Here is a 14,729-nt window from a genome sequence, read left to right on the forward strand (position 1 = left end):
TCCCATCATGTCAGTGATTCTCTCATAAACACAGCTGTGAGTGTTGACCAGGACAAGGCTGGAGATCACTCTGTCATGTTTACTGAGTTCGAATAACAGACTGGAAGCTTCAAAAGGAGGGTGGTGCTTGGAATCATTGTTCTTCCTCTGTCTACCATGGTTACATGCAAGGAAACACGTTCCGTCATCATTGCTTTGCACAAAAAGCGCTTCACAGGCAAGGATATTGCTGCCAGTAAGATTGCACCTAAATCAACCATTTATCGGATCATCAAGAACTTCAAGGAGAGCGGTTCAATTGTTGTTAAGAAGGCTTCAGAGCACCCAAGAAAGTCCAGCAAGCGCCAGGACCGTCTCCTAAAGTTGATTCAGCTGCGGGATCGGGGCACCACCAGTACAGAGCTTGCTCAGGAATGGCAGCAGGCAGGTGTGAGTGCATCTGCACGCACAGTGAGGCAAAGACTTTTGGAGGATGGCCTGGTGTCAAGAAGGGCAGCAAAGAAGCCACTTCTCCAGGAAAAAGATCAGGGCTTGGACTGCTGAGGACTGGGGTAAAGTCATTTTCACTGATGAATCCCCTTTCCAATTGTTTGGGGCATCCAGAAAAAAGCTTGTCCGGAGAAGACAAGGTGAGCACTACCATTAGTCCTGTGACATGCCAACATTAAAGCATCCTGAGACCATTCATGTGTGGGGTTGCTTCACAGCCAAGGGAGTGGGCTCACTTACAATTTTGCTTAAGAACACAGCCATGAATAAAGAAAGGTACCAACACATCCTCCGAGAGCAACTTCTCCCAACCATCCAGGAACAATTTGGTGACGAACAATGCCTTTTCCCAGCATGATGGAGCACCTTGCCATAATAACTAAGTGGCTCGGGGAACAAAACATTGATATTTTGGGTCCATGGCCAGGAAACTCCCCAGACTTTAATCCCATTCAGAACTTGTGGTCAATCCTCAAGAGGCGGGTGGACAAACAAAAACCCACAAATTCTGACAAACTCCAAGCATTGATTATGCAAGAATGGGCTGCCATCAGTCAGGATGTGGCCCAGAAGTTAATTGACAGCATGCCAGGGTGGATTGCAGAGGTCTTGAAAACGAAGGGTCAACACTGCAAATATTGACTCTTTGCATCAACTTCCTGTAATTGTCAATAAAAGCCTTTGACACTTGTGAAATGCTTGTAATTATACTTCAGTATTCCATAGTAACATCTGATAAAAATATCTAAAGACACTGAGGCAGCAGACTTTATGAAAATGAATATTTGTGTCATTCTGAAAACTTTAGTCCACCACGGTATTATTATGGCTGACTGTGTGATGTCATGTTTCATATTGCCTGTCAGTGCACAACAAGCGGCACCTTGGCCAAGCTTTCCAAACTCGTTACATCTATGAAGACCCTGGCAGCCAGAGCACTGACGGACTTTTCTGCTCACGTCAAGGTACGACATTCTAACCATTCAAAGATTGTTTTAGTTGGAAGGACTTTGAATTATAGAACGTTTCATCATCCAGCAAGGGAACCTCAGACTGGATTGTTGTGATAATATGATTTAATCAGACAGACAAGTGGGGGAGTTTCCCAAAAGCTTCATAGCACTGAGATCATGTATTTGGGCCGTGATTGCGTACATTCCAATGACCTAAAACGATCTGGAAGCTTTGAGAAACTCAACCCCGAATTGTAATTTTCCCCTTTCTCTCACAGACCAACCCTGATAGGGAGAGTATGTCCAAGGATGGAACGGTGCATGAATTCAACAGCAATGTAACAGCTCTCTTTTCTGTTTCCTCTCCATCAGTTTCCATTCAATTAAGTGAATCAGTAATGCCGATGTGCTTATCTAGATTTGTGTAAGGACAAGGGTGTTTTGTTCCAGAGGGGGTTTGTTTCCTTATATTGTTGCATCATGGGATACTAGACAGAAGACACATGTCAGTTTCTCACTAAATGTAGAATAAAGTATATTTTATTTTTTATCCCATTTGAACTGACCTAACTAAAGATGTCTAATATGTTATTTTTTCTCTTACTGTCTCCAGACAATTCTATTCCTGCAGCAGTTGCTGTCCTTTGCAGATGCTGTTCGGTCCATCCTTTATCCTCATGATGTAGACAGTGACACAGTAACAATGGAGGTGTCCAATAGTGTTCTGGTGGACGTTCAACATGACACTGGTACGGAGTGTTTCTCTTTGTTTATTAGATTGAGTTTTCGGTTAAAAAACTAGATGGTTATTAGATGGTTGCTTTTTCCTCATTGAGATAAGATGTGTAGATATAGAATTGTTTTGTTCACCAGATGCAGATGAATCAGAAGAACAGCCATCAGACAGTCAGGAGTCCAAGGGGAATGACAATCAGAGAGCACTGAGTCCTTATGTCTGTGAGTGTTAAACATGGCTGTGTCTAATATCCAGAATGACACCTTTGACAAGGGCAAGACGCTGAACCGTTGGGTCTTAAGGCGTCCGCATGCTTCAGTTCAGCTGGCGGCTAGCCGAAGTCGAGTGGGCTCGCATAACTTCGCTTAAAAATTATTTTAAAAAGTGGCAATAGTACGGTTTGTCCATTTTGAGACACCGTAGCCAGTTTACACTTCCTCAAAATAATCAAATCAAATTGTATTGGTCATATACACATGGTTAGCAGATTTTAATGTGAGTGTAGCGAAATGCTTGTGCTAGATCCAACAGTGCAGTAATATCTAACAAATAATCTAACAAATTCACAACAACTACCTTATACACACAAATGTAAAGGGATGAATAAGAATATGTACATATAAATATATGGATGAGTGATGGCCGTGCGACATAGGCCAGATGCATTAGATGGTATAGAATACAGTATATACATATGAGATGAGTAAAGTAGGACATGTAAACATTATTAAAGTGCCGTTATTTAAAGTGACTAGTGATACCTTTATTAAATCCATTTATTAAAGTGGCCAGAGATTTGAGTCTGTATGTTGGCAGCAGCCACTTTATGTTAGTGATGGCTGTTTAACAGTCTGATGGCCTTGAGATAGAAGCTGTTTTTCAGTCTCTCGGTCCCAGCTTTGATGCACCTGTACTGACCTCGCCTTCTGGATGATAGCGGGGTGAACAGGCAGTGGCTCAGGTGGTTGTTGTCCTCGATGATCTTTTTGGCCTTCCTGTGACATCGGGTGGTGTAGGTGTCCTGGAGGGCAGGTAGTTTGCCTCCGGTGATGCTTTGTGCAGACCTCACTACCCTCTGGAGAGCCTTACGGTTGTGGGCGGAGCAGTTGCCATACCAGGCTGTGATACAACCCGACAGGATGCTTTTGATTGTGTTTGTGAGTGTTTTAGGTGACAAGCCAAATTTCTATTCAGAATTGATCTAAGATAGTTCAAGAATTATGTCATTAATTTTCACGTTTTTGCAGAGATCTTAGTTGCGCAACTTTACATCTAACTAAGATGTTTGGTGCAGTGTTTCTCAATGAAAAAATATGCATAAAACGAGTCGTCTCTCATTGAATGACAACAAAGACTTTACTGAAGAATCCCTACTGTTGACCAATCACAGACGAAGGGGGGTAGACTTCAGCTACCAACTTCAGCCTGCCTCAAGAAAACAATGTGTGTGCCCGAACAACTGAAAAAACCCTTACCGAAGTACAAAACGAAGAAAAACATCACAAAATGTTGTCATAATATATGCACAAACTCTTCTGAACTGTTTCGGCTGGGAAGCATGCGGACACCATTAAGCTAAGGCAATATGCTGGCTTCTGGCTTTTGGCTCCAAAGAAAGTAAATTCGATACTGGAGGTCCCATAATCTACTTTCACCCCTGATTATGAGTCAGAATCAGCCACAGGTGGTGTTTAGTTCAAGTGCCTTGACTGCCACCATGTGGTGGCTATGTGGTTTTACACGAGGAACCTTGACTGCCACCATGTGGTGGCTATGTGGTTTTACATGAGGAAACTTGACTGCCACCATGTAGTGGCAATGTGGTTTTACACGAGGAGCCTTGACTGCCACCATGTGGTGGCTATGTGGTTTTACATGAGGAGCCTTGACTGCCACCATGTGGTGGCTATGTGGTTTTACACGAGGAGCCTTGACTGCCACCATGTGGTGGCTATGTGGTTTTACATGAGGAGCCTTGACTGCCACCAAGTGGTGGCTATGTGGTTTTACATGAGGAGCCTTGACTGCCACCATGTGGTGGCTATGTGGTTTTACACGAGGAACCTTGACTGCCACCATGTGGTGGCTATGTGGTTTTACATGAGGAACCTTGACTGCCACCATGTGGTGGCTATGTGGTTTTACATGAGGAACCTTGACTGCCACCATGTGGTGGCTATGTGGTTTTACATGAGGAGCCTTGACTGCCACCATGTGGTGGCTATGTGGTTTTACATGAGGAACCTTGACTGCCACCATGTGGTGGCTATGTGGTTTTACATGAGGAACCTTGACTGCCCCCATGTGGTGGCTATGTGGTTTTACATGAGGAGCCTTGACTGCCCCCATGTGGTGGCTATGTGGTTTTACATGAGGAGCCTTGACTGCCCCCATGTGGTGGCTATGTGGTTTTACATGAGGAACCTTGACTGCCACCATGTGGTGGCTATGTGGTTTTACATGAGGAGCCTTGACTGCCCCCATGTGGTGGCTATGTGGTTTTACATGAGGAGCCTTGACTGCCCCCATGTGGTGGCTATGTGGTTTTACATGAGGAGCCTTGACTGCCTCCATGTGGTGGCTATGTGGTTTTACATGAGGAGCCTTGACTGCCCCCATGTGGTGGCTATGTGGTTTTACATGAGGAGCCTTGACTGCCCCCATGTGGTGGCTATGTGGTTTTACATGAGGAGCCTTGACTGCCACCATGTGGTGGCTATGTGGTTTTACATGAGGAGCCTTGACTGCCACCATGTGGTGGCTATGTGGTTTTACACGAGGAGCCTTGACTGCCCCCATGTGGTGGCTATGTGGTTTTACATGAGGAGCCTTGACTGCCCCCATGTGGTGGCTATGTGGTTTTACATGAGGAGCCTTGACTGCCCCCATGTGGTGGCTATGTGGTTTTACATGAGGAACCTTGACTGCCCCCATGTGGTGGCTATGTGGTTTTACATGAGGAGCCTTGACTGCCTCCATATGGTGGCTATGTGGTTTTACATGAGGAGCCTTGACTACCCCCATGTGGTGGCTATGTGGTTTTACATGAGGAGCCTTGACTGCCACCATGTGGTGGCTATGTGGTTTTACATGAGGAGCCTTGACTGCCACCATGTGGTGGCTATGTGGTTTTACATGAGGAGCCTTGACTGCCACCATTAGGTGGCTATGTGGTTTTACACGAGGAGCCTTGACTGCCACCATGTGGTGGCTATGTGGTTTTACATGAGGAGCCTTGACTGCCACCATGTGGTGGCTATGTGGTTTTACATGAGGAGCCTTGACTGCCCCCATGTGGTGGCTATGTGGTTTTACATGAGGAGCCTTGACTGCCCCCATGTGGTGGCTATGTGGTTTTACATAAGGAGCCTTGACTGCCCCCATGTGGTGGCTATGTGGTTTTACATGAGGAGCCTTGACTGCCCCCTTGTGGTGGCTATGTGGTTTTACATGAGGAACCTTGACTGCCCCCATGTGGTGGCTATGTGGTTTTACATGAGGAGCCTTGACTGCCCCCATGTGGTGGCTATGTGGTTTTACATGAGGAGCCTTGACTGCCCCCATGTGGTGGCTATGTGGTTTTACATGAGGAACCTTCACTGACACCATGTGGTGGCTATGTGGTTTTACATGAGGAGCCTTGACTGCCACCATGTGGTGGCTATGTGGTTTTACATGAGGAGCCTTGACTGCCCCCATGTGGTGGCTATGTGGTTTTACATGAGGAACCTTGACTGCCACCATGTGGTGGCTATGTGGTTTTACATGAGGAGCCTTGACTGCCCCCATGTGGTGGCTATGTGGTTTTACATGAGGAGCCTTGACTGCCCCCATGTGGTGGCTATGTGGTTTTACATGAGGAGCCTTGACTGCCACCATGTGGTGGCTATGTGGTTTTACATGAGGAGCCTTGACTGCCCCCATGTGGTGGCTATGTGGTTTTACATGAGGAGCCTTGATTGCCCCCATGTGGTGGCTATGTGGTTTTACATGAGGAGCCTTGACTGCCCCCATGTGGTGGCTATGTGGTTTTACATGAGGAACCTTGACTGCCCCCATGTGGTGGCTATGTGGTTTTACACGATGTTCATGATTTCCCTTTTCCAGGTCAAGTGCTGGAGCATCTCCAGTACAACCTACAGAGTAAGGCCAAGGTGTACGAGGACCACGCTCTCGGGGCCATCTTCCTCCTCAACAACTACAACTACATCCTCAAGTCAATGAAGAAGTAGGCCCTCTCTTTGTACATTTCCAAAGTGTGTGTTAGCTGTAATATTCAGTGTGGATGAACCATTGCTTGAGTCTGGCATTAGGGCCTTGCATATTAATGAACAGGGTGTTGTGAAAATAATCTTACACAGGGATACTCAAAGTCAATCTTAAATTAACCATTGTTTATTGTCAGCGCGCTGGAGAGGTTCCAACCAACTCAATGCACCATAGTACACATGTCAATCAGGAGCTCTGCCTGGGCAGTCCCAGCAGTTGTCTTATATACGACTATACACAGACAAGTTATATTTGCATGATTTAGCATAATTCATTAATCATTATCGTCTTGTTTCATTCATGTGACAGACCAATACTGTTTCATAGCATGTGACAGACCAACACCTCACAAGGCTTCTTTCTCTCTAAGCTGAGACCTTGAAACTGAGATATTTTTTGTTTGTTCTCAAAACATGGTAGTTCGTTCTCAAAACACGATCTGGGCGTACTGCCAAATTGCAGCTACTGATAGGTGATTTGTACAGTCAGCCACTTGCATGAACACAGAAATTGGTTTATAGAACAGCAGATGAATAGAACACAGAAATGAGTTATAAGAAAAACACACATTAATATTCCCATTACGAGGGTCATGTTCATTAGGCAACAAATGGAAGAAAACAGTCAAACAGGGAGGGGAGGGACCACCTGGAATTAAGAAATGAGAAACGCACATTTTATTTTTCAGTTACAAAACATTTTAAAAACTTTTTCTGTGGCGTGCCCTAATGAATACGAACTGGTCATGCAGTTTACCAGTACGCGTTCCGGAACTATAATACATCTTCATTTGAGACCCCTAAGGTTGAGATATTAACTAGGCCTAGACAACAAAATGATCACTCAAAGTGCCCTACATTTTGACTTTCCATGTTCTTTAGTTCAGGGTTGTAAGTGAATTTGTCACAGCTCACAGGGGTTATGACAGGGACATCTACCTGCAGGTCATCTCTGTTTGAAGTGGTTAAAACCAGCGGCGGGGATCCGGAGGTTGAGTACGGGGAACTGATTGAGCAACAGAAGCAGGTGTACCAGCACAGGTGAGGGACCAGGAATCCAGAGGAGGAAGAAGGGAGTGATGGAATCTAACATCGTCTAACGTTAGTCCTGTTCATTATGTATTATTAGAAGAGACTAGCTGCCTCCTGCTAGCCTGAAATCCACAGCCTTTTCTGCTAACATTCCACTCTTTGTACTCCCTGTCATTGCTAAAACATGTTTTGCATGACAATGAGTGGAATGATGACAGGAACAGATTGGTAACCAGGTTAGCATACTGCCCTTACGGACGGTAAGTCATTAAATGCAACTTCCTCCTCAAAATGATATTCATCAGTTCAGCTTTTCGGTCTCTGGATATGCTGCTAATATTGTCAACTCTGGAATACTTTAAAAACACCCATATTTCCTGTGAGATCCTGGCACTTGCTTTCCCTTGGAAATGTAATGTTTTGAATTCCCCCCTGTTATAATGCATTGTAACTGCATCAAAATGCATTATAACTGCATCATAATGCATTATAACTGCATCAAAATGCATTATAACTGCATCAAAATGCATTATAACTGCATCAAAATGCATGATACCGGCATTATAACTGCATCAAAATGCATTATAACTGCATCAAAATGCATTATAACTGCATCAAAATGCATGATACCGGCATTATAACTGCATCAAAATGCATTATAACTGCATCATAATGCATTATAACTGCATCAAAATGCATTATAACTGCATCAAAATGCATTATAACTGCATCAAAATGCATTATAACTGCATCAAAATGCATGATACCGGCATTATAACTGCATCAAAATGCATTATAACTGCATCAAAATGCATGATACCGGCATTATAACTGCATCAAAATGCATTATAACTGCATCATAATGCATTATAACTGCATCAAAATGCATTATAACTGCATCAAAATGCATTATAACTGCATCAAAATGCATGATACCGGCATTATAACTGCATCAAAATGCATTATAACTGCATCATAATGCATGATACCGGCATTATAACTGCATCAAAATGCATTATAACTGCATCAAAATGCATGATACCGGCATTATAACTGCAACAAAATGCATGATGTTTTAGCTTTATTTAACTAGGCAAGTCAGTTAAGAACAAATTCTTATTTTCAATGACGGCCTAGGAACAGTGGGTTAACTGCCTGTTCAGTGGTACCGGCATTATAACTGCATCATAATGCATTATAACTGCATCATAATGCATGATACCGGCATTATAACTGCATCATAATGCATTATAACTGCATCATAATGCATGATACCTGCAGGCTTTAAGTGAAGCATTACCATTACTTCACACGGGGACAATGCTACATTAAATCAAGTGTCTCATGCTACAACTTGAATACAATGTATTTGTTACATGCTTCGTAAACAACAGGTGTAGACGAACAGTGAAAGGTTTACTTGCGGGACCATCCCAACACTGCTGAGAGAAATAATAGGAAAATAATAACCAGGAATAAATCCACAATGAGTAACGATAACTTGGCTGTATATACGGGGTACCAGTACCAAGTCGATGTGCAGGGGTACGATGTAATTGAGGTAGAGAATAAACAGTAACAGCAGTGTATTCGATAAGTCAAAAGAGTTCATGCAAAAAGGGCCAATGGAGATAACCAATAGGCACAAGGACTAACTTTTGAACTATTTAGCAGTCTTATGGCTTGGGGGGTATAAGCTGTTCAGGCTTGTTGGTTCCAGACTTGTGGGCAGTCCAATGAATGATTATGCTACTGAACATGACTGATCTGTGCAGTGAATGTGTGCTGCTTGTGTGTTGCAGTTGGTTGAAGGTGACCGAGTGCCTGACTGAAAAGAATCTGCCCACCTTTAAGCCAGGTGACAAGGTGAGGGTAGATGTTTTGATACTGTATATTAAATTAAAAAGGATATTTCTCAAATGACACTATCTACCTTTAAGTGGATTTGCTTGTTTTATTCAAACCTAATCACACCTTTTCTATTCTTCATATGTCATCCCCATCGGGCTTCAGTTGAAAGAAAAAGACTGTCAGGTGATTAAAGACAAGTTCAAGGTAAGACAAGGAGGCCAGATTCCTCCATGTACCTAAAGGATCTGTTTCAGTACTAGTGATGGGGGGGGGGGTCGATACAGATGCATATCGAGATATTATCTTTGACGATATATCGTATCGTTTTGACAATACCGCAATATTATATTTGTGCTAGTTGGTTGTTCCTGCACCAAAACTCCAGTATTTTTCCTTCATAGCTTGTTCTCCATCTTCATTTTAAATAAGGCGCCAATTTATTTGGGAAACGATTTGTTTTCAGCACTTTTTTATTTCCATGACTGATCAAAACTAGTTTTCTCATGTCTCTCTTTCATCTCAGCAGCAGACATATGGTGAGCAATATGTTTGGAACGTCAAATCACAATAAAATCACAGTATCGAATAGCAATACATAGTGAATCATGAGAATCACAATACATATAGAATCATGAGAATCACAATACATATAGAATCATGAGAATCACAATACATATAGAATCATGAGAATCACAATACATATAGAATCATGAGAATCACAATACATATAGAATCATGAGAATCACAATACATATAGAATCATGAGAATCACAATACATATAGAATCATGAGAATCACAATACATATAGAATCATGAGAATCACAATACATATAGAATCATGAGAATCACAATACATATAGAATCATGAGAATCACAATACATATAGAATCATGAGAATCACAATACATATAGAATCATGAGAATCACAATACATATAGAATCATGAGAATCACAATACATATAGAATCACAATACATATAGAATCATGAGAATCACAATACATATAGAATCATGAGAATCACAATACATATAGAATCATGAGAATCACAATACATATAGAATCATGAGAATCACAATACATATAGAATCATGAGAATCACAATACATATAGAATCATGAGAATCACAATACATATAGAATCATGAGAATCACAATACATATAGAATCATGAGAATCACAATACATATAGAATCATGAGAATCACAATACATATAGAATCATGAGAATCACAATACATATAGAATCATGAGAATCACAATACATATAGAATCATGAGAATCACAATACATATAGAATCATGAGAATCACAATACATATAGAATCATAAGAATCACAATACATATAGAATCGTAATACATAACATATTGGCACCTAAGTATCATGATAATATGGTATCGTGAGGTCCCTGGCAATTCCCAGCCCTAATCAGTACCATGTTACATCTCTACACAACAACCCTTATTCATACTCACAAACAGAATGATCACAAACGTCTAAACCCAACATGTCAGCTTATTTTATATTTTTATATGTTATATATTTTATGACTGCTGCAAGATGAATTGCCTCTTTGAGGACATTAAAGTTTTCTGAATCTGAATGTCAGCTTAGGGCTCGTATTTATGGGGCACCGTTTGTGACATGCTATATAAAGATTGTAATGTTTGCATTTTCTGCTACAAAACAGTGCCCTCATATGTGATAACATGACGGTCCCCCCAAAAAATGATATGACCTTTGACCTCGTGTCGTCCAGAGCTTCAACGAGGGCCTGGAGGAACTGTATAAGGCTCAGAAAGCGTGGGCCATCCCAGACAGAGAGCAGCGCCAGGCCATCTGTCAGGCCCAGAGAGAGATGGTGTCCAAGGCCTACACAGCCTTTCTGCTGAGGGGAGTCATGGCATATCACAGAGCTTATTACTGGAGACTGCTGCTGAATTCAGAATCAACCCCTATTCCCTAGCCCTTACTCCATATTCACTAGACCCTATTCACCAGCCCCTACTCCCCAACCACTCCTGTAGATCTGAGTGGATTGGATGGATACAAGCATTATGGTAATACCTTCATCTTGCCTTCTGATTGGCCTAGTGAAAATGTCATATTGCTTCTACCTATCCAATCCTCTTAGATCTGCTAGGGTGGCTAGGGAATAGGGGGTCCATTTGGAATTCAGCACACATAAGGTGGTTGAATAACTGATGCTTTTCAAATATTGTAGGTGAAACTGGGATGTCCCATGTATGTTTGGTCTCTATGAACAATTCATGTGTTCTTTTATTCACCACTGTTCAATATTGATGTGCAGTAAGAATTTCATACAGAACGCTGGTACAGTGATATTCATTTATTATGGTCCTTTACACAGATGTGACCATGATTTCTCCAAACACCCTGAGAGATACCACAAATACAGCCCAGCGCAGGTGGAGGAGATGATCGAGAGACTATTTGATATCTCAGCCTGAGGTTGAGAACCTGCTTAGTTAGGAGATAATATAAGGCCTTCACACTGCCTCTATAGGAAATAACACACTGTTGATTTGTTTCCACACTACTAATACTACAGCTTCAGTCCCCATTACATGTATTCATTAGAGTTCTAGGCCTCTATTCTGGGGGATTACAGTGCTTCAGTCCCCATTACATGTATTCATTAGAGCCCTAATTGCTAAATGTATTATTACACATATGACTGCCTAGTTCTAAACATGTTTAAATAAATATTGTTAAAGCTCTATTTAAGAATAAACACATCTATTTATTTTACCCAGAAACTCAAAACAACTAGCTTTTTGTTTGTGCTTGCAAAATTTCTGAAGACCCAAATACACCAATATTTTTTTGAAATGATGGTTGTTAAAAGCGAATAAAGAATTTATGACCAGAAATCTAATTGGTTGATCTCACATCGAGAACCAAAGGAGAAATATAAAATGACGACTGCATAAACGATGAGGACGGTGAGATAGATACAGAAACAGATCAAGTCCACTTTGTTGGCAAAGCGATGGTGTAAAGCATTTTTCTGGTCTTGTGCAGCCATTTTGTTGAGAAACTTCACCACCTTCTGGAGGGCTGTATTCTTCTCTTCCTCTGAGGCTTTAATATCAGACTTGGATTCTAGACAAAGTAAAGGAGAGAGAAAAAGGAAAACCTATTATTAATATAACATGATTAAATAAAAAATTGACCTTTTTGTAAAATGACATAGTTTTCAGTGACAGATGACAGATGAAATGGAGTAGCTGTCTGGACCAGCGTAAACGCCAGACAAATGATGCTAACAAGAAAAGATGCTGGAAAAGACTGCAGCTAAAGGGTACGAATTAAAAGGTTGAGCATTAAAATACAACTTGACTAGTTGATGATGATGAAAGTCATTTATGGGGTCCCCAGTGAAACTGGTTGCAGTAACGTCATCATGACTTCATGGTCAGGTTAACAATGGTTGTATAAGGACGTTTTGTTAATGTCTTTGGAAACCATGAAAATATATCTTGCTCTGTGGATAACTGAGATGACAGAAGAATGAAAACGTTTACCCTCTTCATTGTCTGTGTCTTTAAGCAGTGAGTCTTTGGACTTGGAGAGGCTGCAGGGCCAGAGAGTGCCACACTTAGCCAGGCGTGTGAGCACCATAGACTGCAACGTGCTCAACACCAGGATGACCAAACAGAAACAGAAGTGCTTTCCTATGGAGAACAACGAGAGAGATGTGTGAGTGTTATATGGTGGCAGAGAGGCCCTGTATACATGAAACCGACATCAGTGTGCTGCTACCAGTATATCTTTCTTTACTGTCCCTGTAACATACCGGGCTGGAAATAGTGAAACTCTGCACCCAACGGATCACTAGGATCACTGTTGCTGTTCAGGATCACTGCTCCCAAATTGACAACATACCAAACAAACTATTGAGCTGCAGAAAAATATCAAATTCGATAGCTCCCGTGGCGACATTTCAAGCTAGCTGTGAAATAAGTTTATGGAACATTCTTAACTCTGTTACATACACACCGTTTATAACAAAATGCTGTTTCATTCTGGTGCATTACACACGGGATACTCACGGATGATGGGGCTGCACTGGCCTCCTCCAGGCAGTAGGTCGTTGAGGATGATGAGGAACATGATGAAGCTGAGAACCAGTGTAACCTTGAATGAGATACGCTCGCCCCCTCCCAGCGGCAGGGAGAAGCTCACCACATCTGCCACAATGATCAGTATACTGGGCAGGACCAGGGACAGAAACGGGTTTTCAGACCGCATTTTCAGCGACACCTGTGAAGACAGACAGGTAGGCCAGACTGAAATAATTTGTTTTTCCGAGTTCTTGCGTCTAAACGTATTGCATTTGTTTAAAATTGAAAGGGAAGAGCATTACATTCCAAAATCAGACTGTCCGATGTTTTCAGAACTCAAAAGAAGCCTTATGTCAATCAGTCCACATCCTTCACCATCGGTTGTGCAGATCCAACTATGCCTTAACCCCAATTAATGGGAAAAGAAACGCACTGCAAATTTGGAATTGTGGCATGTATGGATCTACACAATACATAGCCTGGGATGTGCATGTATGGATCTACACAATACATAGCCTGGGATGTGCATGTATGGCTCTACACAATACATAGCCTGGGATGTGCATGTATGGATCTACACAATACATAGCCTGGGATGTGCATGTATGGATCTACACAATACATAGCCTGGGATGTGCATGTATAGATCTACACAATACTACTTATGAAAGGTATAAAAACATCAGATACATTTTTATTTAGGTGTATTGTTTTTTTCTGTGTAAATGTTGTTTAAGCTCTGCCCTTAACAGGAAGAGTAAAGTATCTTTACATGTCCCAGATAAACAACTGAAATCACCAGGAACACTCACTAACCCATAGATAAAGATACTTTACTCTACATGTCACATAAACTACTGAAATCACCAGGAACACTCACTAACCCATAGATAAAGATACTTTACTCTACATGTCACATAAACTACTGAAATCACCAGGAACACTCACTAACCCATAGATAAAGATACTTTACTCTACATGTCACACAAACTACTGAAATCACCAGGAACATTCACTAACCCATAGATAAAGATACTTTACTCTACATAAACTACTGAAATCACCAGGAACACTCACTAACCCATAGATAGTTGCGATCATCTCTGCCTCCTTTAGTGTTGAGTTCCACCTCCTCGGTTAGCCAGTCTCCACGGTTTGCACTAGTTGTGCTCACTTTCCCAAAGTTAAGGAACATGCCACATCCTGGAAAAGCAGATATTTGATACTAATTCAGTCATTCAAAGATCATACCGTACGTAACTTCACACCCCTAAAAATCTGTTGTTTTAGGGGTGTAAAGATTTACATTTTTTG

The 14,729-nt window shown here is 41.8% G+C and overlaps 1 pseudogene; it reads left to right on the top strand.

Annotated features, from left to right (window-relative positions):
• The first annotated feature begins 1,355 nt into the window (after positions 1–1,355).
• On the top strand, positions 1,356–12,953 carry LOC139396831 (exocyst complex component 7-like; annotated as a pseudogene).
• Positions 12,954–14,729: the final 1,776 nt, after the last annotated feature.

This window comes from Oncorhynchus clarkii, unplaced genomic scaffold, assembly GCF_045791955.1.
Source record: "Oncorhynchus clarkii lewisi isolate Uvic-CL-2024 unplaced genomic scaffold, UVic_Ocla_1.0 unplaced_contig_1132_pilon_pilon, whole genome shotgun sequence".
Lineage (NCBI taxonomy): Eukaryota > Metazoa > Chordata > Actinopteri > Salmoniformes > Salmonidae > Oncorhynchus > Oncorhynchus clarkii.